Consider the following 27,727-nt stretch of genomic DNA (forward strand, 5'->3'; position numbering starts at 1 on the left):
AGAGTGGCTATGCCTACCAATCTAGTGGGAGAAGTCAGAGCCAACCACACATAAGGAAATACGTAACCAAGATGACTTCAGTTAGAGATCAGAGCCTGAAGAAGATAACCCAGGGTAAAGAGTCAAAGAATGAATGACTGCTAGGAGGTATTGTGGGATACCTAGGGAGTCAGGGGGGCTCTTTCTGAGGAGGTGCCATTCATACTGAGACTTGGAGGAAGAGTCTGACTGATAGATAAGACAAAGGCCCGGAGACAGACACAGACAAACTTTCAGTTCCCTTGAATCCAAAGATCCAGTCCTCTTAATGTAATTGTTTCCCCTCTATGCCCGAACTTTGAGACTTGTGAAACTAATCATGGGCGTCAGGAGAGGAAATTGGAGGCTGTCTAAGGATCAGGTGGCCACAAGTGGCCAGAGGCAGCAGCCAGGATATGAATCAAGGGCCCTAGTATCTGCCATGTACAGACCCTCCATGTGTGCTGCATCCTGAAATAGGCAATTTCAGGGCAATCCTGAGCCTTTCCTAGACCAGCTCATCACTATTTGCCTTTCAGACAATAAGCTGCTATTATCAGAGGTCCCTCCTCATTCCTAGAGAGGATCCATAAATATTTAACAGCTGATATCACGGACCACAGACCCCTGATTTCAGAGACCGACAGCAGTGAAATGACCTCTCCACCGGAGGGATGAGGGAATGGAAGCGATTTGCCTTGAAGCTGCATCTCATTCTTGTCTTCCAAAGTTCCCTCATGAGTGCAAGAGTTCTAGTCAAACCACCTTTTCCCAGGTAGACCCAGGGAAAGTACTCATCCACCCCATGCCTTTGATCTTGAGGAGAATCACTCTTTCCTAAGAAAAAATGACACCAAAGCTCTGATCTAAGACATCACTTACTAGCTTCTTAAAATCAACAAAAATCCTACCCGGTGGCTATTAAACAAGATCATATGATGAATTTACTTAAAAAAAAAAAAACAATAATTTCTACAGCATATCACAAATTACCAAACATTCAGCTCAGTGCCCTATAATGCGAGTTTGGCTGAATTATTGCATTAATGCCATAAAGGCACATAGAACCACTTTTATGGACAAGTGGACTAATTGCTTCTATCAGACGATCTTTGCTGACACTTCTAAACTTTCAGTTGCCTTATTCTTGTTCACAGCATCCTACCACACACACTTAACATGTCAGAAGGAAATCACTGAAGGTTTAACATCTCTTATAAAATGTTACTAGTTTTTCTTTTTTTTTTTTTTTTTTTTTTTTTTATGATAGTCACAGAGAGAGAGAGAGAGAGAGAGAGAGGCAGAGACATAGGCAGAGGGAGAAGCAGGCTCCATGCACCAGGAGCCCGACGTGGGATTCGATCCCGGGTCTCCAGGATCGCGCCCTGGGCCATAGGCAGGCGCCAAACCGCTGCGCCACCCAGGGATCCCTAGTTTTTCTTTTTTTAATTAGAGATTTATCAATGAAAAGAATATGCCAAACATTATATATTTTTATCTTTTCCATGCCATTTGACCTCAGCCTCTTTGGGGTGATTTGTACCATTTCTGATGGAACATGTCTTAAGAATGGAGTCCCTGCTGACCCTGAGGAAAACAAAGAAAGAAGCAATACTTTCCACCTATATTCTAGGTAGCCTCAACCTGTGAAAGCTGGTTGTTCTTCATTAATTCATTAATTGTTCTTCATTAATTCTTTTTAAAGCGTTTCCAGATCAAAGGAATTTGGGCAGTGCTCCATATTTTTCCTCTCCTGAAGATTTACAATGTATATTAGCATATTAAAAAGTCTGAGAAGTCCTGCGGTAAAAAATTCCTGCCTACCTTTGTTCAACTCAGAGTTTTCCAAATTCATTTTACCTGCAACTCTCTTTTCCATAACATGTACCAGTGTTACATGGACACATTAGAAATTAGGCTGGAATACAGATCAGAGACCCAGGGAGAAAGAGCTCAATTAGGAAACGGGGATGCCCATATGTAATGGCCTAACCTGTGGCCTACAAAAGATGTGTCTACCCAAACCTCAGAATGTGACCTTATTTGGAAAAAGGGTCATTGCAGATGAATTAAGTTTAGGATCTTGAGATGAGATCATCCGAGATTAGTTCAGCCACTAAATCCACTGAAGACTGTCCTTGTAAGAGATAGAAAAGGACAGGCAGAGACACACGGAGAAGGCCACATGAAAAATAGGCAGTGATCAGAGCCATGCTGCAATGGCCAAGGAAGCCTACGGCCACCAGGAGATAGAAGAGGCAGGCAGGAATTCTCCCTAGAGCCTTGGTTCTGTTGACACCTCAATTCAGACTTCTGGCCTCCAGGATGATTAGAGTATAAGATTCTGGAGCTCCTGGGTGGCTCAGTCAGTTAGGCCTCTGCCTTCAGCTCAGAATATGATCCTGGGTCCTGGGATTGAGACTCCCTGCTGTGCAGGGAGTCCGCTTCTCCCTCTCCCTCTGCTTCTCCCCGCAACTCATTCTCTCTTAAATAAATAAAATCCTAAAAAAAAAAAAAAAGAGTGTAAATTTCTGCTCTGTTAACCCCCCTAATTCATGGTGATTTGTTATAGTCCTGGGAAAATAATACATCACCCTTACCTTCCTCTGTCACAACCTCCTAGCTAAGTCAGTTAGCACAAATTGATACTTCTGATCATCATTTTCTTAATCTAAGTGAGGAAAGAATACCTACTCTGTAATCTAAGGTATTCTTGAATCTTGAAAGAAAAAATGGACACAAAGATGCCCTTTAAATAGTTCATGGATGTGAACGCAGTGCAAGGGTTAGGACTTCCAGGAGAGATAGGACATGAAATCACAGAGCACTGATGGTTATTCCTTCAAATGTTCATGTGTTCATTCAATATATACTGATCCAGGCCCTGTCATAGGCATTAGAGATAACAGAAGTGAACAAAATATAGCAAATCCTTGCCCTTGTAGAACTCACATAGTCATTGAGGGAGTTAGAACATGAACACACAGGTTAACCCATTTACTATTTCAGAGGGTGACAGGAGGTATCTTGGCTTCTGACACAGCCTATATCCCTTAATTTCAGGTCACCACTAATTTCATGTACCTGATAGTTTCTGCCACAAAGATGACACTGGAGATATTTATCTTTGATAACAAAATAAGCAGGTATCAAACATCAAGATGACCCAGTAACTCCACTGCTAGGAAGATACCCAAGAGATATGAAAATACAGGTCCATGCAGAACTGAAAAGAAGTCTTTAAACAAAACTCACATGCAAATGTTCATAGCAGCATTATTTACAATAGCCAAAAGGGGGAAGCGACCCAAGTATCCATGGACAGATGAATGGATAAACAAAATGTGATTAGCCATATCATAAAATATTATTCAGCCAAGGAATTGAAGAATTAATACATTCTCCCAGTGTCACTAAATTATTCATATTTAGGATCTTCTCCAGGTGGAAAAAGTGTGTGGGAGGTGCTGATTCCACCACCACCTTGCTATTATCAAGCATGTTATCCCTTGTCATCTTGGTGATGAAGAAAATGTTTTAGAAGTAGGTAGAGGTGATGGTTGCACACATTACAAATGTACTAAATGCCACTAAATGATATACTTTAAAATGGTTAATTTGGGGCACCTGGGTGGCTCAGTCAGTTAAGCGTCTGCCTTTGGCTCAGGTCATGATGTCAGGGGTCCTGGGATAGAGCCCCCACATCGGGCTCCCTGTTCAGCAAAGAGCCAGCTTCTCCCTCTTCACTAATCCTGCTTGTGCTCACTCTATCAAATAAATAAATAAAATCTTAAAAAAAAATGGTTAATTTTATGTGTGAATTTCACCTAAAAAAAAAAAAAAGGTGCCAGTGTGGCTCTTATATGTTGCTATCTGGAAGGGGTGGGAGGGGCAGGAACATCTCAGGGCTCACATCACAAGTGTGAAATCCATGATTGCTCAAGTTCAAAGCCAGAGCCTTGCCAACAGGGAAATAGGAGACAGGCTCTTACTTAAAGGTCACCCACTATAGGATTTGGGAGGCTCATAGCTTGTGGTGCAGGGAGGGGGCAGGGGCGGACCATGAAGTATCCGTGACACAAAACAAAGATAGAAAGTCTGGCCAGGAGTTAAAGAGGATCCATGGAGGGTGGGGTCACACACAAGGCCCCAGACCTTGAAGTAGCTTTCCGAGTGTGGGGCAGGGAGAGCTCGTGGTAGCCAGTGACTCCACCCTTCTTATCCCGGCACTGTGCTTCATTTCTGAGATCTCTCCTCCCACCTCAGTAAAGAGTTTTGCATGCACATTGCAACAGCATGTTAGGGGAAGGACATGATTTGGATTTTTTTTTTAAGATTTTATTTATTTATTCATGAGACACATAGAGGGAGACAGAGGCAGAGACAGAGGCAGAGGGAGAAGCAGGTTCCATGCTGGCAGCCCAATGTGGGACTTTATCCTGGGACCCCACGATCACAACCTGAGCCAAAGGTAGAGCTGAGCCAGTCAAGCTTCCCATGATTTGACTTAATCACTGCTGTAGCAAATTACCACAAACTTAATGACAAACAATATAAATTTATTATTTATAGTTCTGTAGGAGAAAAGTCTGATGTGTGTCTCACTAGGCTAGAACCAGGGCTTTGGCAGGGCTGTGCTCCCTCCAAAGGCTCTAGGGCAGGGCCCATTCCTTGCCTTTTCTAGCTTTAGAGGCAGCTTACACCCTTTGGCTTGCGCTCTTCACCTTCCAAGTCAGCAATCAAGCCACTCCAACACCCATCTATCATCCTATCTCCGTTTCTGGTTCTCTGTCTCCCTCTCCCATCTTTATTTATTTTTTTTTTAAGATTTTATTTATTTACTCATAGAGACACACACGGAGAGAGAGAGAGAGAGAGAGAGAGAGAGAGAGAGAGAGAGAGAGGCAGAGACACAGGCAAGAGAGAGAAGCAGGCTCCATGCAGGGAACCTGATGTGGAACTCCATCCCAGGTCTCCAGGATCACACCCCGGGCTGCAGGTGGCACTAAACCGCTGTGCCACCAGGGCTGCCCCCTCTCCCATCTTTAAAGACACTCCTGATTACATTGGGCCCACTTAGGTAATCTAGGATTATCTCCCCAACTAGAGGGCCTTAATCTAATCACAGCTGCAAAATTCCTTCTGCCATGTAAAGTAGCATATTGACAGTCTCCAGAGATTAGGACAGGGACATCTTCAGGGGCCTTCTGCCTACCACAAAGTGGTGGGGAAGGAGACATCTGCTCTACAGAATCATTGATGACCATTTAGCAGAGAGAAAGAGACCCACAAGTTGAGGGCACAAGAGAAGAACTAAGTAAATAAGCTGAAACTTTTTGATTATTCCAAATGAGCAAAAGCTACCCTAATAAACAGAAAAGGAGTAGCCCAATAGTATGTGATTATAAGAATAAGAATTAATATTTGAAGCATTTACTTGGTGCCAGCATCACACACACACACACACACACACACACACACACACACACACACACACACAATTGTATGTAGTATGTAAGTCACATTTTATAAATGAGAAAAGAGAGGTTATTAGAGATTAAGAGAAATTACCTGAACTCTCAATCTCACAGCTAGTAAGTGCTGCACATGGCATTTGAATCTAGTTCTGATGTGGGAGCTGAGCTAACCACCGTCACAGGAAAGCAGGTGACCTGCTGCATACCCTCGTACCAAGCCTTAGCTGATAGTTGATCCTTCATCAATGCAATAGTCCAGTACGGATATTTGGTGGGCAGTCTTTCCTGGTGTGATTCTGGAGCCCAAGCAACTTCTACCTGTGTCTCTGCCAGCTGCTAGATCTCAGGGTCTCCTGCCCCCAGAGGCAGACAGGAAAATAAGTGTTAAAGACAGTTTGCCTATTTTTTAAGCACCTCCTCCCAGAAGGGACGCATCTCCTCTATTCACATCCCATTGGCAGAAGCTGGTCATACGAGCCCACCTCGATGGTAGAGGCAGAGAAACCTTGCCTCTAGTAGGACAGCTACTTTCCAGAAATAACTCTACACTTTGGACAGGAAGCATAAATGTGATGAACAGCAAACCATATCTAAAATGACAGTACTGACACATGAATGAGTGAGTGACTACATGAATGAGTAAATGAGTAAATGAAGACATCTTGCTTCTCATGTCCTCCTAACAAAAATTAAGGATACTCTCTCTATGAAGCTGCTCTCCATGGCAGGGGAGGAACAACTAAATCACCTAAACAATAAAGGCAGATCAGGTTTGCTAAGGTCTCTGGAATTATCAAAACAACATCAAAACATTCCATCTTTCCTAAGGACAGTGTTGAGAGACCTCTAGCTGTCCACATGTAGATAGAACAGGATCCCCAGTGTTTCACCAGACACTTAGATGACCGAGTGTAAGACTAGAAGATTCCAACCATGTCAACATTAGCTGTAATCAGTATGTTCTGGAAAACAGCATGCAAACAGAACCGTGACATGAGGCCTCTGCGGGAGTGTCATTAATATAAAGGGGCTCCTTTCTTCCTCTTTTTCTCTTCCTCCAGGCTGGAGATTGGGGAGCCATCCTGGATCACGAAGTAGTTCCTTGGGTTTGGTGGAGAAACAAGTGAGGGTAAAGCTGGTTCCCTGCCGAGCACGGGGTTACCCAACCAGTCTTGGGCTGCTGGACTCCAGATTGGGTTTATGTGAGAGAGAGAAACTTCTGTCATGTTGAAGCCACTGTTGTCTTCCATTTTTCTGTTACTCACAGACAGTCCTAATCCTGACTAATGCACACAGGACTCCGTCTCTCTTTATCAAAGAGTATCATTATGCAAAACACGCCACTGACCACCACACCAGCCTCCACCACAACTATTTCTATGCATCAAAGGATCTGCCTGGAAACCTCACTTTCATCACTGGCATTTCTGCCTTCCTACCTCACCTCAGCTGGTGTCTGTGATGGCAGGGCCTGCTAGGCAAGACTTGACAAACAGGAGTAAATGAAGGGTTTTCTCACAGGCCTTGCCCACAAGTTGCCTTGCTGTCAAGCCTGTTTTATGCTGAGTGACTCTGGTGGGTTGGGTTAAAAGTGCAATGGCAGAAATGCTTCCAAACAGCTGTCATCTTCCTGGAAATTGTAGCTTCCTGTTACCCTTGTAAACCTCCAGGGACAGAAGTTCAAAAGTGATCCACTTCCTACTGACACTTTTACAGTGAGATCTGCCTTCCCTAATCCTTCTGCTAAGGACTGGGCCTGCTAACCCAGATAACCTGTAGTCCTGGGGCAGAAGCTGCCTGAGGCAGGGCTTCTGCTGAGGCACAGTGTTGATATTTCTGTGGAAAGCTCTGTTTGTCAGTGAGGAACTCAAAATCAGTTTTGAATCCCAAAGATTTAGGACACACACTGGGGCATTGCTTCCAGTTCCTGGCTCCAAGGAAGGTCCCACTGAGATCGATGCTGGCTTTTTCTCCTTGGAACCATGGTTTGCAATATTTCTTTGACCATGAACCCTTAGACCAAGAGATGAATCTTGTGAACCACCTCCTCCTAGAAAAGAAGCACACATGTTCATGCAATGCACAACTTCGCCCATAACTCCCTAAGGCTCTCGGATCCCTGACACCCATCCATGAGTCTGGAGTCCCCAGGTTAAGAAGGCTTATGTTGAACTCCAGAGAAGATTTAGAAATATCTTAAGTCATCTAGTTTCTTCTTTGAGATAGAGTCCTCACTACCACTCTGAAACAGAGTAGCCCAAATTCATTCTAGAGGCTTCAATTGTCTACTGGCTTTACTATTACTTATGACCAATAGTGAGAAAAACATGGCGCACTCCCTCCCTGCTCCCAGCTCCAAGGTCCTGTAACTGAAATTTAACTCCCAAGTAACTCTTCTTTCCTGACTTACACAAGGAACCCACACACAGCCAGATTGGACTATGTACAGTTTCCCAAACATGCTGAGGTGCCTTCTTCTGAACTCTGCCCTTGTTCAGATCATTTCCTACCTCTAGCTCTTCGCTGATCACTATCTGTCAGAATGCCATAACTTCTCCATAAAGCTTTTCTTGAACCCCACCTTTGTGCAGTCAGCCTGAGATTGAATATCTATTACAGCCTATATCACCTTCCATAGTGGATTATTTGGGCTTCTGTACACCCAAATATCTGAATTCTTGAGGTCTATGATCAGAATGATTAGGTTTCAATTCTGGCTCTGGCTCGTTCTTGCTGTGTAGCCTGTGTACACTTCCTAATCTTTCCATGCTTGTTTCCTTGTTGACAAAATGGACATAATAACAGTTTCCACTTCACAGGCTTAAATGAAATTTAAAATTCTTAGCATGGTGCCTGGCACATGGAAAGCATTTGATAAGGAGTATTTTTATTCTAGTGGATTGTACACTTCTGTCCCCATCCCCTATCATTAAGCTGTTAAGTAGTTGAAGGGAGAGCCTGGGTCTTAGTCATCACTTTATACCTCATAGAACCTTACCAAGAAAAACTTTGGACATAGTAAATAATCAATAGATGCTATATGAATGAAAATGAATCATCCATAAAGATTTTATCTAAGAACTTCAAACAGCATCATTGTCATCTGTATTTCAGGAATAGATGGGTGGGGGACAGACAGTGAGATGGATGCTAATTTGAGATGACACATCATTCTGGGTCTTGAAAAAACATTCTGATTACAACTCTGTCCTAACCCCAGAAATTTTATTCCATCATGAAAGATAGGCCAAGAATTCCCATCTTCTCCAATTATGACTTTTTTTTTCAACTCCTGTTTAATTGGACAGATATTCATTTAGCAACCATTGGGTGTCAGGTTTTGTGATGAGGACTGGAGATCAAAATGTCTTTCTGGAGCACCTATGAACCAGCTGCCCTGGCACTGAAACTCAAGCCCAGGATTCAGGTCATGCTCACATTTTTATATTCTGTGAGTTTGAAGCCTAATAGCAAGGTCAAATGGCAACCGGCCTGCAGGATTTACCTGTCTTGTGACAAGAGATGCATTCTTAAGTCAAATTACAGAATAGCACACCATACTTCATTATATAACCATTCTAATAATATGTATAGAATATTTACTATATCACTTCTGACCACCCAGCCCACTGAGCTGATCCAAATAGGCTCCTTGTACACAGAAATGCTAGACATGATGTAACAAATTTATTTTTCACATAGCCAAGTTTGATAAGAAAAAATCCTCCGGTGCCAAGAATGGCACAAAATCAAGTCAGAGAAATAAATATGAGCTTATTCCAGGAAGAGGTCAGAGGAGTTTCAGATAGAGTTGTAGGCCCTCTAGGGCAAGGGAGATAGATATCTAAAGCCTACAAAAAAAATAATAATAAATTAAAATAAATTGTAGGTTTAACCCTAAGAGAGGAAAAGAATGAAACTGAACTCCTTCATAAACACATCATCTGCCTGAGGTTCTAAGGGGGGTATGAAAAGTCACCTAAGAAAGTCAAAACTTCGGGATCCCTGGGTGGCGCAGCGGTTTGGCGCCTGCCTTTGGCCCAGGGCGTGATCCTGGAGACCCGGGATCGAATCCCATGTCGGGCTCCCGGTGCATGGAGCCTACTTCTCCCTCTGCCTATGTCTCTGCCTCTCTCTCTCTCTCTCTGTGACTATCATAAATAAATAAAATTTTAAAAAAAGAAAAAAGAAAATCAAAACTTCGAGTCTACACCACACATAGGTTTAGGGCTTTAACTTATAAAACTTCTGTGATGTAGAACCTCTAGCTGGTAATTTAACATAGTCTAGGGTTACTCAATGCCTCCTAGAATCCAGCTAAAGCCAAGGCAAGATATACCTGTAAAAACGCTCTCAAAGGCCATCTCCTCCTGGTTGTTGCAAAGGCACTTTGAATTCCATGTGGATCATCCCTGCTCACCAAATCTGACTGCTCACCAAATTATTTACATATAATATCACTTCCCATTGGGGCACACATGTCCGGAAGTCATCCTTGATGTCCTACACCAATCTGTCACTAAGGCTCATTGACTTTACTCTGTAAATATCTATCAGATCTGTCCACCTCTCCATTTCCAATACTCCATCCTAGTCCAAACCATGGCCATCTCTCCCCAGTCCCCTAACTGGTTTACCCTGCACCAACTCTATCAGCCATCTTCTAGGACAAAAATAAGTCTGGAAGTGAAAATTTCATAGGATTTGACCTGCTATTTCTTCCCATCTGATTTCCACACTACAGAGTGATTTACCTTTCCATAAAACCCCCTGCTAAAATTTTCCAAGGCTTTACCAGTGCTTTTAAGATAAAGATAAAGCTCCTAAGCACAGCACACAGTGCTATTTGATCCACCTTCCTCTCCAGCCACATACCCCCCACTCTTCTTTATTCCCTCTGTACCTGACCCACTGGATTTCTTCTTCCCTGTCCTTTCCTTGTTTCTTGTCCCCACGGAACTTTTACACATGTTATTTCCACAGCCTAGAATATTCTTCAAACCTCTCTCCAATCATACAACTCCTTATCCTGCAGATCTCGAGAGCCTTGTCTGACCTTTCCACTTTCATCAAAGGCTTCATCACATGGTCTCTTAATGTGAAGGTCATCTTCATAGCAGTTGTACCAGTGAAAATTTTACATTTATCTGTGTGGATTATTTGATATGTCTATCTCCCCCATTAGAACTTTAAGTCTGATGAGAATAGGGACAGAGTCTATTATCACTGACCACTAAGTCTCCAACCCAATACCAGGCATAGGGTAGGTGTTTAGTGGGTTTGGAGGGTACATAAAACATTTAAAGCTATGGAATGGAAGAGTGAAAAGACTAGATGCAGGGTGACCAAGGTAGAAAGAGATGTAATGGTCCTGCAGAAGAAAGTGAAAACCTAAAACTAAGACCCATTCTTCATGCATCTCCTTGGCTAATTTTCTGAACAGTCCACTTTTTGCTTTAGGCATTTTATAAATAAGGAAGCTAGATATATCAAATGACTTGCCTGAAGTCACATAATGGTAGATCTATGATGTCTATCTAGGTTATCCTCATCCACTCTTCTTTTTTATTTAACAAAATTGAAATAAGCAGAGACAGTAAGGAGACCTGGAGTGAGAACCAGGAACTCTAATGTCTACAGGAACCAGGCAGGCAAAGACTGAGGTACAACAGAGTTAAGATAAGAAAGAGGGTTGGGGGATGCCTGGGTGGTTCAGCTGTTGAATGTCTGCCTTCGGCTCAGGGCATGATCCCAGAGTCCTGGGATCAAGTCCTGCATTGGGCTCCCCACAGGGAGCCTGCTTCTCCCTCTGCCTGTGTCTGCCTCTCTCTCTGTGTCTCTCATGAATAAATAAAATCTTTTTAAAAAGGAAAGAAAGAGTGTTGGTAACCACATCCAGTTAGAAGGGACATCCGATTTAATTCCAGCTCTGAATTATTGTTGGTGGATGGGAACATGGGCCCTCAATATTTTTCGGCTGTCCTAACTTTTAAGAGAAATTTAGACCTGGACTTTTGTATGAAGTCACTCTAATTTTAAGACACTATGCAGATCAAACAGAACATATCTGTAGGAAGAATGTGGGCTGCTGATGCCAGTTTGCAATCCTCAGCCTAGATGGAGGGGGGAGCAGGAGGAAAGATGCAGGGTTATCACTACAGACTTCTGTTGCATGGAAAACGGGGTAGGGCCCTCATAAATAATCTTAGCAATAGTTATCCAACTTGGACTTTGATGGTTCCATGAAACTAAGACGTCAGGATCAGTTAATCTGTAACTGGCTTTATTGTTCCAAGAGCACTATGTTCTGTTAAAGCAAAGAAACAAAGCCTGCAGGAGATTAACATCTTCATTCTCCCCCAGGAAGGCAATGGGGCAAGAAACCCAAATGGCCGTTGTGGGAGAATGTATAGATTACCAACTAGGTTGTTCGACTTCCAAACAAAATACAGGCCAAAGATAAGCTGTCAATGGCCCTCAACTTAATTCAAATTTCCGTTGAGACATTGTAGTCACTTTCAATATCCCAGAGTTCCTAGGAAAGTTTATCTTTATCTCAGAGTTCCTTTTTCCCCTAGCGTTTTCCCTGAAGAAATAAAAGCATGTCACACACTGCTCTTCCAAGAAAAGAAGCAGTGATCAAGCCAGGATATTCCTTAGTTCCAGTTCCTCTAACTCAGGAGAAGCCAGGCACATAGAAGGGCTTCCCAGATTTTCCCAGTTTGACCTCTCTCGCTTGACCACCAGCCAAGTACATGCCTCAGCAATCCCTGGGATATTTTTTCCTAAGCTGTTTATTTACTAGATTAAATCAGTAGCTTCTCAGCTGCCGTCATGATAGTTAGTTTGTGGAGCATGTTGCTGAGTTGAGATCCTAGAATGTCTCTCATACTCACATGTAATTTTTAAAAGGCATCAGAAGCCAGTAAAAGAACTCAGCAACAATCTCCCCACATTCCTGGGTCATGGGAAGAGGAACCATTTGACTGCTCTCTGGGATAGTTAGAGTGTTTATGTCGCTCTCACGTTAGTGAGACTAGGCCAACTACTGGAACAAACAACCCAGAAGTCTTGATGCATTAACAGAATAAAAAATTGTTTCTTACTTCCATCACAGGTCAGTTCAGATTGGTGGTGTCGGGCCAAACTGTTCTGCTCCAAGTAGTCAATCAGGGACTTAGGATCTTTCCATCATGTGGTCCCACCATCCTCTTAGCCCAAGGGATGGCAATATTTTTCTGCAAAGGGCCATATAGCAAATATTTTAGGCTTGGTTGGCCATATGGTCTGTGTCACAACTATTCAACTCTACCATTGTGGCACAAAAGCAGCTATGGGCAATATACATACATACAATGTACATCAATGGGCATGGCTATGTCACCATAAAACTCCATGTACAAAAATAGGCAGTAGGCTGTTTTTGTTTGTTTTTTTTTTACTGCAAAGAAAATTTATTTTACATATTGCTAGCCATGAATTTTTGTCATTAGTTCTTACATAAATACCACCTACTGCCACCATCCAAACGGCAGAACCATTTTATGTCCACATTTCACTCTGTATTTATAAAAAGAATTTACATGACTTACATAAATGTAACTATCAGTGATGTTTGCTAGTGTTACTCTAGGACCTTGTCTGTCTGTCTGTCTGTCTCTCTCTCTACATTCAGAGATGGAAAGAGAAAGAGCAAGTTCCAGCAAAGAACCACATGTAAAATTAATGTCTCTCCCCATATAACTGTCATGAGGATTACATTACAGTGTCTGCAAAATGCTTAGTAAAGGTCACTATTTAGGAGTTGCTCAATAAATGCCATCATTTTAAAAATAAAGAATAAAGTACCTTTGATATTTACAGGAGTAAGTGGTCATATTTAATTGAGGGGACTCAGGAAATATTACAGTTGATTCTCAAAGGTAGGATAGGATTCTAACAAACAGAAGTGGGGGAGCAACTTGACCAAATGTATTAGCAGTTGGAAAGCAATGTAGGGTTAGTGAGTGCATATGGCTCAGTTGGCTGTAATACAGGGTCATGAAGAGGACCTGTAAGACATAAATCTGGGAAGTAAATAGGCTTTGAATACCATGTAAAGATCGAATGTTTGGTGGCAATCGAAAGCCACTGAAAATTATTAGGAAGTATACACATAAGTCTTGTGTTCCAAAAATCTGTTTGTAAATTTATTGTTTGAAACACAGACTATATTTTCTAACATAGTAAAGGCAACGTCCCTTTCCCTTCTCTGGGTCTCCTGACCCTTGTCACAAGAGCCTCAAAAAGCATCCTCTTTATATAAAAAAAAAATTATTTATTTATTTATTTATAAAAGATGCGGGGAGAGAGCACAAGCAGTGGGGGGTGGAAAAGGCAGGAGGAGAGGCAGAAGCAGGCTCCTCTCTGAGCAGGAAGCTTGATGCTGGGCTGATCCCAGGACACTGTGATCATGACGTGAGCCAAGGCAAATGCTTAACCAACTGAGCACCACCCAAATACCCCTAAAAAAGTCCTTCAATATTAGTTTTATATGATCCTGCATCCACCTAGTATTTAAAGACAGATTTGCCATGCCACTGAAAAGGCTCTTTTATTTTTAAATCTCAGCAAAGAAGGCTGACACAATAGCCTGTAACAAAAATCTCCCCCCAGACTTTCTGTGGATTGTAGCTATTTTAAGGATATTCAGTGCAAATGTGAATATTTGGAAGAAAAAAAAAACTATAAAAAAATCTATTTGTGACTCACAACACTCGTGCTGAATTTTTCTTAAAGATTTTATTTATTTATTTGACAGAGACAGTGAGAAGGAGAGAGAGAGAGAGAGAGAGAGAGAGAGAAAGTACAAGCAAGGGGAGTAGCAGGCAGAGAGAAGCAGGCTCTCAGCTAAGCAGGGAGCCTGACACGGGGACTCCATCCCCGAATGCCAAGATCATGACCTGAGCTGAAGGCAGATGTTTCACTGACTGAGCCACACAGGCGCCCCAATATTTTTTTCTACTATAGAAAAAGCCTTAGGTATTTGATATATTCTTGAACTCAACAATGCTCCTTCTAGGAATTAAGGTATAAATATACATACAGCTATGAGGAGGTCATCAAAGCATTGTTTAAAAATTTGGAAATAACCATAGAACATTGTTTACTCTATATTACAGGAAACTATGCAAGGAAAATGGTGTTATTGAAAAATATCAAAGGGACATTTTTGTATATATTTAGAAGTTGGTTTCAAATTAATATAAACAGTCTGATGTCATGTTAATAGGAAATATAATCAAAATTATAACATCATAATGTTCACATTCTTCCTCCGTACACCTCCAGAGCAAATTCAGTCTTTGTCTGCTCAGGTTCCCAACACCACTGCTGCCATGATACCCAAGCTACCTTTATGGTCTCCATCAATGACATCTTACCTCAAGCAAAGAGTTCTGTTTTTCTCAGATAAATTCTTTGAGTTTTGTAATGTGTAATCAGAATAATGCAGAGAGATGAACTGAAGAGGGAGTTAAGGAGAAGGAGGGCCATCTAGAAGAACAACACATCTACATAATAAAGTGCTACAATAAAGAGAAAAGGTGAGGAAGAAGAAGAGTTTTCTAGGGGATATGGAATAGCACAGGGTCCGAGGAAATGGGATGGAAGAAACAGAGCTGTGAGACCGCACTAGAGAAATGTATTTCAACCCTTTCATGGTTTTGCAGAAGCAGCAATAAAAAATTTGAGTTCTGTGAATACAGGTTTTGCTAGCTAGACCAAAGCTGCATGAGGGGCTTAGATTTATTAGGGTTATATTTATATGCATATCCAGGAAAAAGACCACAGGTGTATACCCATGAAGACGTTAGTATGATTTGGATGAGGCTGTTTTATTCTTTCCACATATCTATATTGCCCAAATCTTCTAGCTCTGGGGGTATGCATGTAATCTTTTTCATTTAATCCTCAAGTACCTCCATGAAGTAGATTTCGTGATGACAACTAGTTTACAAATGAGGAAGCTGGAGCAGAGAGAAAGACCAGTCATATAACTAGTATTTAAGGAGTGAGGGACTCCTCTGAGTCCCTGATTCCAGGGACTGCAATCTGATTCCAGAATCAGGGCCCCAAACACTGACACTAACTAAATGGCTTCTTATTCTTCTTTATTTTATAAATTTATTTTCAAATGAAATATTTTCATTCTATTATGAAGTATAATAATGAAACAAAAATAACCGATGCTCAGGTACCCAGCACACCACCCTACTAAATATTAATATTTTGCCATATTTTCTTTAGATAATGTTTAAAGAGAAAAAATTATAGATACAACTAGTATGGTTTTGGGGGGGATTATTTATTTATTTGAGAGAAGTCTCCTCTCTCATAAAATGAATTTCCCATTCATGAGTTAGAAGCAACAACAAAGACACAATGAAAATGCAGTGTTCTTAAAGAATCTTAAGGTTCTTGCAAGGAATAAGAAAGAAGAAGAAAGAAGAAAGAAGAACTCATTTTTTACACACACAGGGGTGGGGCTGGGAGTGGCAGAGGATAAGGGAGAGCATCAAGCAGATGGTCCTGCTGAGTTTTGAACCCACATTGGGCTTGATCTCATGACCCTGAGATCATGACCTGAGACAAAACCAAGAGTCACTCAACCAACTAAGCCACCCAGGCATCCCCAATATGCTTCTTTAGTAATGAAGACTGTATCACTAAAAGCAACGAAAGGCTGGATAACAGACTGTATTTGTCCATGTCGCAGAAAAGTCCCTCTCCCCATAATCAACAAGAGAAAAATCTGAGAATATGAAGATGGATATTCATTTTCCTAAGGAGGGGGGAATGAGCCAAAGAGATTGTGAGATGGTGGCAACGTGAAACATTTTTTATGCTGACTCCTGTCCTATTTCAGAAGCAACAGCTTACCTGAAATTTGGTGTTTATCATTTCAAGTTTTATATAATCCTACTGCATATATAGATCTTCATTAAACATGTAGCATTGTCTGGCCTGCTTTTAAGAATTATATACATGGGGTCATAACACACCATCAAAATGTAACACAATGGTCAATGCCAGTCCTCTCAACTTCAATGTATCAGCCCTTCCACACACTTTGATTTTTTTATCCCTCTGTCTCACTGTGCTGCATTCCAAGTGAATTTCTCACACTGTCTTCCAATTCATTAATTCTCCCTACAAGTATGAAATTTTATATTCCAAAGACTTTCACTGTGTCTGTTTTCCAGGATTTCTATCTAATGCATACTTTTTCATTTCAGATTTCATTTGTTTCATTGTTACATTTGTTCTGTAATTTATTTTTTCAATAAAATTTATGCCTTCCTTCTTCTCCTTGAATGCCTTAAACATGCATAGTTTATAGTCTTTGTCAGATAAACACATTAAACAAATTAATAAATTAGTTTCATTCCCTAATGAATTCATGTCTTTCTTACTATTAGATTCTTTCATACGTTTGTAGTCATTACATTACAGGCTTGTTTTAAGATTTTATTTTCAAGTAATCTCTACAGCCAACATGGGGCTTGAACTCACAATCCCAAGATCTGGAGTCACATGCTTTACTGACTGAGCCAGACAAGCACCCCTGTAGGTTTGTTTTAAATTGAAAAGATTGTTTTTTCATTTTCCTTTTATCCCTCTTTGCTGTCCACCCCTCATTCCAGGAGTTTGGAAGCTGCCTCCATTTGGTGCCCCAGACTCCAATCCAGAGCACAGCCTCATAAGGACAGGTTGGAGAAGCCCTGGGGTGACAACTGGGATATGGCCAATCAAGCTGCTGAGTCAGCAGAAGTTTGGTTCCATTGCTGGTCAAAGCATTAGGCCCATGTCCTCTTTCCTCCCAAATCATGTGTGTTCCAGGATGCATGGGATCTAAGCATTCATTGGTAGCAATTTTTCCTCCAATCTTCTTTTATGAGATATTAAGTCCCATTCCAAGACCTGGTTTCAAGTAACAATCCTGTGTCCAGTCCTTCAACTCCTGTGAGGTATTTTCAAGTCGCTGTTACCCAAGAGAGTCAAAATCCTGCTACTACTGCCTGCTTCCAGACCCAGCAAAGTTGTAACTCCAGCCTCACTCACCACATACATTGTTTGTCCATTTCTGATACACAGAGATATTTATCTTGTGTTTTCAGTCCATTTCTATTTTAAGATGAACATTTAAAATTTCTAAAATTTGATGATTTTAATCTATAAGAACTGTAATCACAGAAGGCTCAATTTAATATTCTTTATTTCTTTTTTTTATATTTTATCTGTTGCATCAGCATTTTGGAGCAGAAGAGGTGTGTCAAAATATGAATTTACTCTTCCAATTTGACCAGAAGTCTCCTCTCTCATAAAATGAATTTCCCATTCATGAGTTAAAAGCAACAACAAAGACACAATGAAAATGCAGTGTTCTTAAGGAATCTTAAGGTTCTTGCCAGGAATAAGGAAGAAGAAGAAAGAAGAAAAAGAAGAAGGAGGAGGAGGAGAAGGAAGGGGAGGAGGAAGGGGAGAAGAGGGGGATGGGGAGGGGGAGGGCAGCATCTGGCTGGCTCAGTCAGTAAAGCACGTAACTCTTGATTTCAGGGTCTTGAGTTCGAGCCCCACTTTGGGCATGGAGCCTACTTTTCAAAAAAAATAAATATAAAAATAAAAAAACAAGTGGCACCCTATTAAAGACACTAAAATTGGAGGTATCAATGACAGAGAAGAAAATAACCAGGATTGAAAAGGAGGATAAGCTGGGATTAAAGGAATCAAGAGGACATTCTTAGAGAAAACACTTGTGAAACATGTTTCTGGAGGCCAGTTCAGGAAGTGAATGTGAGGTGCAGGGAAAGGAATAATATACTTACGTGTCAAGTGATTGCAAAGAAAGCAGATTTGACCTAAACTCTGGATTGCCCTGGGAATTCTGTCAGAAAGGTCTTGGTTTTCCCAAGGAAAAGGAACTAGCTTAGCGAGTCTAGATTCAAAGAACTAGGCTCAAAGAAGACAGAATTATGTTACTTCTTCTGAGATAGACATTACAATTCCACTGTGTGTCCCTGCCTAGTGTCTCGCTGCAGAGCGGTTCTATACCAAACTTCTCCACAACACAATCAAGGAGACTTGACTTCCTATAGCTGTGTGAGGCACTAGTGATTTGCCACAGAGGAGGAGGGTTGGGAAGGATTAAAGAATAGGACTATGGCCAAGAGAAATTTGATCTGATGGTTGATCCCTAGAGCAATGAGGAGGAGAAGCGATGGGAGCTGATTATTTGAGATGCAATCTTGGGTTTTTCATTCAGCTCATTTGCCGTTTCCTCAATCAGCATCTGAAGCCTACAAAAGCTTTTCTGCAAAATAATATAGACTGTTTAATTCACAAAAGCATAATTATTCTGTTTCACATACACAATAATAAAGAAACCTAAGCAATGTTCTCCCATCAGAAGTGATATGGAATCATGTTCTAATCTTCCCCTGTATCCTTTCAATCTGGATTAGCATCATGATCTTAATTGTCTTCCAGTTCACACACTTTTCTTGAAAGCATAGGAATGATAAGCTCTGAGCTCTGGTCTTTCTGTTGTATGTGAATCATTAAGCCAGACTTCTAGTGATTCCATCGTATAGCAGTCTCATTTCCAGTAACTTCACATTCACCTGTATGAAACAAAACATCTGGTTGCTGGACATGACTTCACAAGTGTGGTATTCCCATTATCTTGCTGGTTATTGTGAAGACAGCAGGTCAATGCCTCACTAGAAGTCCAGCTTCCTTTCCCTTCAGAGGACCATGTAAGAAGAGCCAAAGCCCCTGGTGTATATGGAACCAGTGATATCTGCATTCCCTGCAGATATACCCTTTCACTTTAACTAGTCCTGGATTTCCTGCCTCTGAGGATTGTAAACTGTTTTCAGACTTTTTTTTATAAAAAATCTTTTTTTTTTCTGTTTTCAGACTTGATTACAAAATTGTTTCAAAGATTTTATGCTTGAATAAATTATCTTTAAAAAGGGAGTAAAAATCTTATGAGCTCAGTTTCAGTTCCTTTTTCCCCAAGACGCAAAAATATAAAACACATGAAGTTAAAAAAAAAAAAAGATAAAGGTACAATTTTTTGTTTATCATATGGGAACTGCCCCACTGCCTTGGAATTACACCTTATATATTTTATCTCATATATGCTAATTGGTTGCATTTCATTATTTTACTCATGCTGCACCAACCCTGGGAAATATCAGAAAAGAGAAATCCAAGCATAACATTGCTGCATAGCAAAGGAAGGAAGGGCACAGGATTTCTTTCTTGGCCTCTCGGGACCTCAGTTTACTCATCTCTTTAATTGAGAACACAGTATTTATCTCATAGAGGCCATTAAGAAAGCACATGAAATCTGTGAAAACTGTATAAGACCAGGGCATTTTTATCATTGTTTTAATGAAAAAAGCATCATAGCATGATGGAGCAGGAAATTAACTAGTCTGGATTTAAGAAATGAAGAAACTGAGCACCAGAACTAAATGACCTACTGATCAGCATACACCACACTAGTGGCAACTTAAATTCTGGATGCAGGTAACTGAGTCCTTTTGCAGATACTCTCCTTAATACAAGGGCCACACAGACAAAGAGAGAGGGGAACTAGGTGCCAAATGAGGAATCAGGGGAGAGTATTGGGAACTGTGATGAGCTGGAAATGCATATGCCCTGTCCAGGAAGAATACCTATTATTTATCTCCAGGCAATTTTCACCATATCAGAGTATGGGCCCAGGATTGCTAGATCTTCTCTCTTCCTTTTTTTTTTAGAGAGACCAGAAATACAGATTTTTGATACGTGAAGACTCCCAATTTTTAAATCTGCAAGCAGCAAAATAAAAAATAAACAAGTGGGACTATATGAAACTAAAATGCTACTGCACAGCAAAAGAAAACACCACCAAAGTGAAAATTTTTTAAACTTTAAACATTTCAATTTTTAAAATAATGTTGTATAGGCCAAACAACACACTGGAGAGTAAAAATTAGCCTATGGTTTACCAATGTGTGACCACTGGTCTGCAGGGAAATGTTCAAGTTCTTTCTCACAGTATCAAAGGCCCTACATGATCTGTCCCCTGCTTCCTTCTCCAGCTCACTCTCCTATCTGTCCTTGCCTGTACTTGGGTTCCAGCTGCAGTAAACAGTTTGCTTACTGCAATAACACACCTACTGACTCTTCAAACATACCCACTGATTGTCACTCTGCTGCTCCTGCCCCTTGCCCCTTGCCCCTTATGCCTGCAATGCATCACTCTCCTAACTCATATATTTATTTTACAATGTCTCAACTCTTATTTCCACCAGGAAATTATCCCTGAGCAGTTTCCCCACAACACTACCAAAATGTTCATCCATTATGTTCTTACAATATTTTGCACATCTGATTGTATTTACCTCATAGTACTGTAAGTACTTGTTTTATGTCTGTTGTTCCAACCAGAATCTTGGCGAATATTGAATTTAAATTGGACTCTTCATTCTTACTCAAAAGTGGGCAGTGATCTCCCTTCCTCAACCTTACTCTCCTTCTATCCTAGTCATTGACCCTAAGTACTATTGAGCTGCTGGAAGAGATTGAAATTTTCTCAACAGTGGATAACTTCATAGAGGACATCTTCCTCTACCTCTTCTTTTGATGGGAGATTATGGGATGCAGTCAATCTCCTGAACACAGTCCTCTGTTCAGCACCTAAGAAAAACCTATACAATGTCATGGTCCTTCTTTATTTGTCTCTTATGTTATTTTTTAGTTTGTTTCTGTCCTATTCATGCTCCAAAAGGAGGCAGACTTTCCCTTACTGGTACTGGTCTCTAAAGCCAATTCTTTACAGATCCCACCTGATTCAGCCCTACTTGTGATCTTGTATAATTCCTTACTGTGACAAAGTGCGCTAAATGAAGGGGGGACATAGAGGGTGAAGTTGGCTCTATCAGAATTGTATGATTGGATGGCAGAAGACCGACTAACCAAAGGGAAATCATGGTGCATTCACTGAAGAAAAGTAAATGAATGCCAGAGATGAGCATTGCACTACATCTCTTAACTCCCAATCCAAGACTTCTTCTACAGCTCCCTCCCACTCCAGTTTGGGTATCTACTTGAATCCACACCATCAGAATCTTGATGTTTAATCAGAATAAACTCTAATTGGGGTTATTTATCATAATAAAACCTTGAAGTACAGTTATAAAGATTTCACTTTAACTTGGCAGAACCATGGACAGCGCCCAAGTTTGGGCCATAAATTCTTACCATATGAAGCAGGAAGAAATCTTTGTAACACATTAAAGCTCTCTAATTTTACAGATGAGAAAACTAAGGCCCCAAAGGGTTATAAACCTGACTAATGTTATACAGAGATGACTTGTCTAATGTTATAGAGAGATGAAGGTCAAATTTAAGTCTCAGAATCCAAGTCCAGGTCATTTTGCCCTACACTCTGCTGTTTCCCAAAACATTATGACAATATGGGGTAAATGACAAAGGGACAAATCCAGAGGACTTTAGGGGACACCTATTATTTCTCATTTTTCAGCATGCAGCTCTTCCTACTTCTGTTTTGGGGAACTACAACTCTGCTATTGCAGGGAATATATCCTGCTCTCCTCTGATCAGTGGATGTGATGGTGTGGTCAGTGGATTCCAGACTGGGCCAATTTAGATTCTCTCTCTCATGATTTCAATATGAGTAGAGTTACTCAAAAAGGTCATACAGTTGAAGGTGATACATTCCTTTGCTGGCCTCCTAAAGTGGGATTTTCAAATTTGAAGAAATTTTGATTTCATATAACCTAGAGCCATGCATATATTTAGATACATATTTTTTTATTTCTCCCAAGTGTTTGCTATAGCTCTTCCTTATTCTTATACCATCCACCTTTCTAAAACTATCAATAATTAAGAAGCATTTAGTGTTTTTCTACTTCATTAGGTAATTTATACCTTTTTCCAGACTGTTTTATCTGCTAGACAGATAATACAAAATAGAATTTAGTTCTGAGATAATTTCTCTTTCTAAAACAGAATTATAAAAAAATTGTCTACTCATTATGACCCTTAATATGTTGGGACATATTCTAAAGTTATTATTCTTTTTTTTTTTAATTTTTATTTATTTATGATAGTAACAGAGAGAGAGAGAGGCAGAGACACAGGCAGAGGGAGAAGCAGGCTCCATGCACCGGGAGCCCGACGTGGGATTCGATCCCGGGTCTCCAGGATCGTGCCCTGGGCCAAAGGCAGGCGCCAAACCGCTGTGCCACCCAGGGATCCCGAAAGTTATTATTCTTTTACAAGGGTGAGTCCATAAATTGCTGAGTTTGGATTGATTTATATTTCATTCACAGCTTGTGTGAGATTGTCTTCCAACATACAATCTTTGGTTACCCTGAGTTCATTTAAAATGTGTCATCACACTCTCTGGAGACAACTAAATAGCATGATCCACAATTTATTGATGAAGAGATTATTAATAGAGTTTACATAGCTGTATATAACCTCAGAGACCAGAGTGGGAGTGAAAGGACAAGGGGAAAAGGAAAAATTGGGCATCTTGTATAGCAAAAGGAGCCTGAGTTTAAAGTGAAACAGCCTAGGATTTTGGGGTTCTAGAACTAGCTTTGGCACTAACCAAGTTATCTTAAGTCAATCATATCATTTCTCTAGATGGATGAAGTGGCCTCTAACATTCCTTCCAACATCATGCCATAGGGCTTCTCCTGTCACTTATGCAATTAATTTTTTTAAATGCTATTCTTAATATCATCATGAAATGATTGATAATGGAACACTCAGTGATGATATGTTGTGTCTTTCCAGATCCTGAAAATATTGTTTGCACCCTCTGGCAGGAGGAAAACAGATATTTAGCAAGTTTAGCAGGATCTCATCATCTCTGACACTCTCTGGGGCCTTGTTTCAAGTGGATTTGGACACGAATATTTTTGGGTCCTGTAATTACATAAGAGTTTTAAGCTGCAGAAACACCTGGTATGATGCTAGATTAAAAATCCAAAACCTGAGTTCTAGCCCTGCCGATAGCTCCTTCTGTATCTATGACTTTGGTCTATTCGTTAGGACCCTGGTAGATGCAGAAACCCAACTCAAGGCTATTTAAACGCAAAGGTCCATGGACTCTTTGGAAGGATTGGACCATCAAGCTGCAGCAGATCAGAAATGCACCTGAGCATCAGAAACAATCAGGAAATTGAGCTCAACAAGGACTCATCCTTCACCTGGCCTCTGTTCCCCCCAGCATGCTGGCTTTGTTCTCTCTTATCTTATGCTGGCTTTCTCTACTTGCAAGGAAATGCAGTCTCCTACAGCTCTAGACTTATGTTTATTTATTCCTCAATCAGCTACGCTCTAGAGCCTGACTGGCACTATTCTGGTACTAGAGGCCTAGTAGTGACAAGGAAAGTGTCTGCCCTCAGGGATCTTATACTCTAGTGGAACGGAGAAAGTTGCACACTATACAAATGTACAAATGATATACCAGGTAGTCATTACTGCTATGGAGAAAAATAACCAGCATAAGGACTTAGAGAGTGCCAAGTGGTAGTGATGGTGGTGCTGTGTGTTATTTTATAAACGTGGCCAGGGAAAGTCTTCTAATGTTTGGTATTATTTGAACAAACAAAGGAGAGAGTAATAAGAATATTTGGTAGAACAGTGCACACAAAGACTCTGAAGTGAGAACATGCTCTTGATATGTTCAAAGATAAACAAGGGTGCCAGTGGTTATGACCACAGAAGGTTCACAGGTAACCTTGACAAGCATGTTTTTAGTGAAATGGTAGAGACAAATGCTCTAAAACCTATGCCATTGGAGAGATGCTGAAGCCTCACCTCTAGTGTTTAAAAACCTAGAGATACACCCTGATTAACCTGTTCAGGTAAAAGACTGATTCTTAGGCCAATAAACTATGACATGGGGGAAAGTAATTTCATGGATCAGCAGTGGACCAGTCAACAGTGGGGGATCTCAGGCTGTCACATAAGAACACGGGCATTCTGAGACGTATGTATGTATGGAGACAGGGCGAAAGATGCAGGAAGGAGGAGAAGGATAAGATCACCATGAATCTCCCAAACATGGAAGTCTGCAATTTAATCCTCAAGTATAAAGTGGCATTGGAAGTCTCAGTTTCACAGAACTGGTGTTAAAATCAGATCAAATAAGAGAATGTGGTGACTGAATTCTGCATGCACAGACTGCAACTTCTTTATAAACTTGATGGATGGCCATCATGTTGCCAAATGAAAGTGCACACTGCTATGGCACTTCTCCAGGCCACACTCCCTGGCCACCTAGTCCCCTGAAGAAGCTGCAGGCATATATATTTAAAACAAGTGGATATTTGGGCTAAAAGAACACAATTCTTTTCCCCAAGTTTAAACATCAGGAGCTCTTAGGAAGATGTATTCTTAATATCTCTGAAAACAGAAAGTAGAAAAAAAAAATCCCAAAGAGGAACTTAAAGGAATAGCATAATAAAAATAAGGAACCATTAGCAAGAAGGAAAGGAAAGAGGCAAATAAAGAAGTTTTTTTTTTTTTTAATCTTTTTCTCTACATATCTGCATGCAGCAGGGATTTGTCTTTGTTCTTTCTAGTTCTGACAAGGCATTTCAAATCTGAAGTGTTTTAAAAATAAAAGAGATCTTGAGCCCTAACCCCAAATGAGCCTAATTACTCCATGGCTGTATGTTAGGTGCTTAAGGAGGCTTGTTAATTCTTTGATATGAAATGAGCCCTATTTGAAGAAAGATTTGAAGAAGTTCTTTCCTATCCTCAGAGAATTAAGAATTTTTAAGAAATGCTAAGTCCTGTCAGACTTCTTCTCTGGGAATTGTAGATGTCCTAAATTATTTTAACAAGCAAGGAATTTTCTCACAGGGCTCAGGACATGAATATGTGACTCTTTTTCTGTGATAACCTCATCTTCTAAAATGAACCACAAAAATCAAGATAAAAGACACTGAAGTTTTGAAACCTCAGAAATTAGCTGAGTGAGTTTCCTATCAAATTTCATCTTCTTCTGTGTTTACTTTATAATCATACGTACTTATATGTTCCATATATACTCCAGAGAGATGGATAAATTGCTATGATGTTCTGTGTTTAATATAAAACATCTATAATTTTTACATAGGGGATGCATTTTCCACTTGTGACACTTAAAGAAATAATCTCACAGAGCCTTTAAGACAGAGTGGAATGGAGGCACCTGGGTGGCTTAGCTAGCTAAGCGTCTGCCTTTGGCTCAGGTCATGATCTCAGGGGTCCTGGGATCCAGCCCCACCTGGGGCCTGTTGCTCAGCAGGGAGCCTGCTTCTCCTTTTCCCTCTGCCTACTGCTTCCCCTTCTGTGTGCTCACGCTTTCTCCCTGTCAAATAAATAAATAAAATCTTTTTTAAAAGATAGAGTAAAATGAAGAATATTATTAAAATGTCTATTCTTCGCAAAGCCATTTATAGATTCAATGCAATTCCTATTGAGATTTCAAAGGCAAATTTCTTACAGAAGTAGAAAAAATTATCCTAAAATTGATATGAAACCACAAAAGACTCTGAATAGTCAAAGCTATCCTGAGAAGAATGAAGCTGGAGACATCACACTTCCTGACTTCAAACTATATTACAAAACCATAATAACCAAAACTGTAAGGCACTGGCAGAAAACACAAAGATAGATCAGTGAAACAGAATTGAGAGCCCATAAATAAACCCACCTGTATACAGTACCTAATATTTAACAAAATAGCCAAATATTGAATGGAGAAAAGACAGTTTCTTCAATAAATGGTGTTGAGAAAACTAGATATTTATATGCAAAAGAATGGAAATGCACTCCTGTCTTATGCCATTCACAGAAATTAACTTGAAATACATTAAAGACTTAAGTGTAAGACCTGAAGCCATAAAACTCCTATTAGAATATGGGGGGGAGGGGGCAGAAATTCCTTAACATTGGTCTTGGCAACGATTTTATAGATATGACACCAAAAGCACAACTACAAAAGCAAAAATAAACAAGCAGGATGACCACAAACCAAAAGAAACAACCACAAAATGAAAAGGCAACCTATAGAATGGGAGAAAATATTTACAAATCACATATGTGATAAGAAGTTAATGTCCAAATATATAAGAAGCTCATACAGCTAGGCTCCCTCTAACTCAACCAATCTCAACGGGAGTCTTCCTGGGAGCTATGGGTCTCCTCCTGCAGCTGACCATGCAGACCTTGTTGGCATTATGTGACCCACCCCATGTTTTCCTGTGGACCCTGCCCTCCAACATGCCCTTGGCCAGAGGCCATCCAAAGTTGTGTCACAAGCCTGGCAGTGTGTGAGCAGCCCCAAGAGTGATTCCTGCCAAAGTGAGTCCTGCCCCAGGGAGAGGGGAAGATAACCACACATACCACTCCAGCTGAGCCCCAGCAGCAGGCTGGGGCATATACCTGGTCTGATAGCAGGCCCCATTAATGAAAGTTTCCTAGGGGGCAAAGTGAGGAGAGTACCCTGAAGTTTGGTGCTACACAGCTCTACCAAACACGTAGTCTGACTCAACTCAAGTTCAGGGCAGTCCCAGACTGGCTCACTAACAACACAGGGACCAAATCCTGCCCACAACAGGCAAAAAGAACTATTGCAGATGACTTGACTGAAAGCAAAAGCAGCTCAACCACAACAGGAGGGCACACACAACACACATATGCAACATTTCTGAAGGGCCGGGTTCTGGTGAACAGAAGACACTACACTGCAGGGCACTATAGGGCACTGCAGGACCTCTTCTTCCTAAAGCCACAGCTTTCTTTTCTTTCTCTTTAAATTAAAAAAAAAATTTTTTTCCCACTCCACACCCTAGTGGCCACAACTTTCAAGAGCAGGAGACATAGTTAACTTTCCTAACACAGAGAAAGAGACACAGATAGTTATACAAAACAGGAGACAGAGGACTATATCCCAAATGAAAGAACAGGAAAAATCACAGCAAGGAACCTAAACAAAACAGAGATAAGTAATATGCCTGATAAGAGAATGTAAAAAAATGGTCATAAAAATACTCACTGGAGTTGAGAAGAGTAGGGAAGCTCAGTGAGGCCCTCAACAAAGAGATAGAAAACATAAAATAGAACCAGTCAGGGATGAAGAACTCAACAACTGAAATTAAATAAACATT

General features: G+C 40.7%; 1 long non-coding RNA gene across 1 annotated transcript in view; it reads right to left on the reverse strand.

Moving 5' to 3' along the window:
* Window positions 1-4,871: 4,871 nt before the first annotated feature.
* Window positions 4,872-27,727, reverse strand: part of LOC144320471 (uncharacterized) — a 42,868-nt gene continuing 20,012 nt past the window's right edge. The window contains exons 2-3 of the long non-coding RNA XR_013386046.1: window positions 12,602-12,733; window positions 4,872-7,545 (exon numbers count right to left, since the gene is read on the reverse strand). This is a non-coding gene — a long non-coding RNA (uncharacterized LOC144320471). The remainder of the gene's footprint in view (window positions 7,546-12,601; window positions 12,734-27,727) is intronic.

This window comes from Canis aureus, chromosome 1 (assembly GCF_053574225.1).
Source record: "Canis aureus isolate CA01 chromosome 1, VMU_Caureus_v.1.0, whole genome shotgun sequence".
In the NCBI taxonomy this organism is placed as follows: domain Eukaryota; kingdom Metazoa; phylum Chordata; class Mammalia; order Carnivora; family Canidae; genus Canis; species Canis aureus.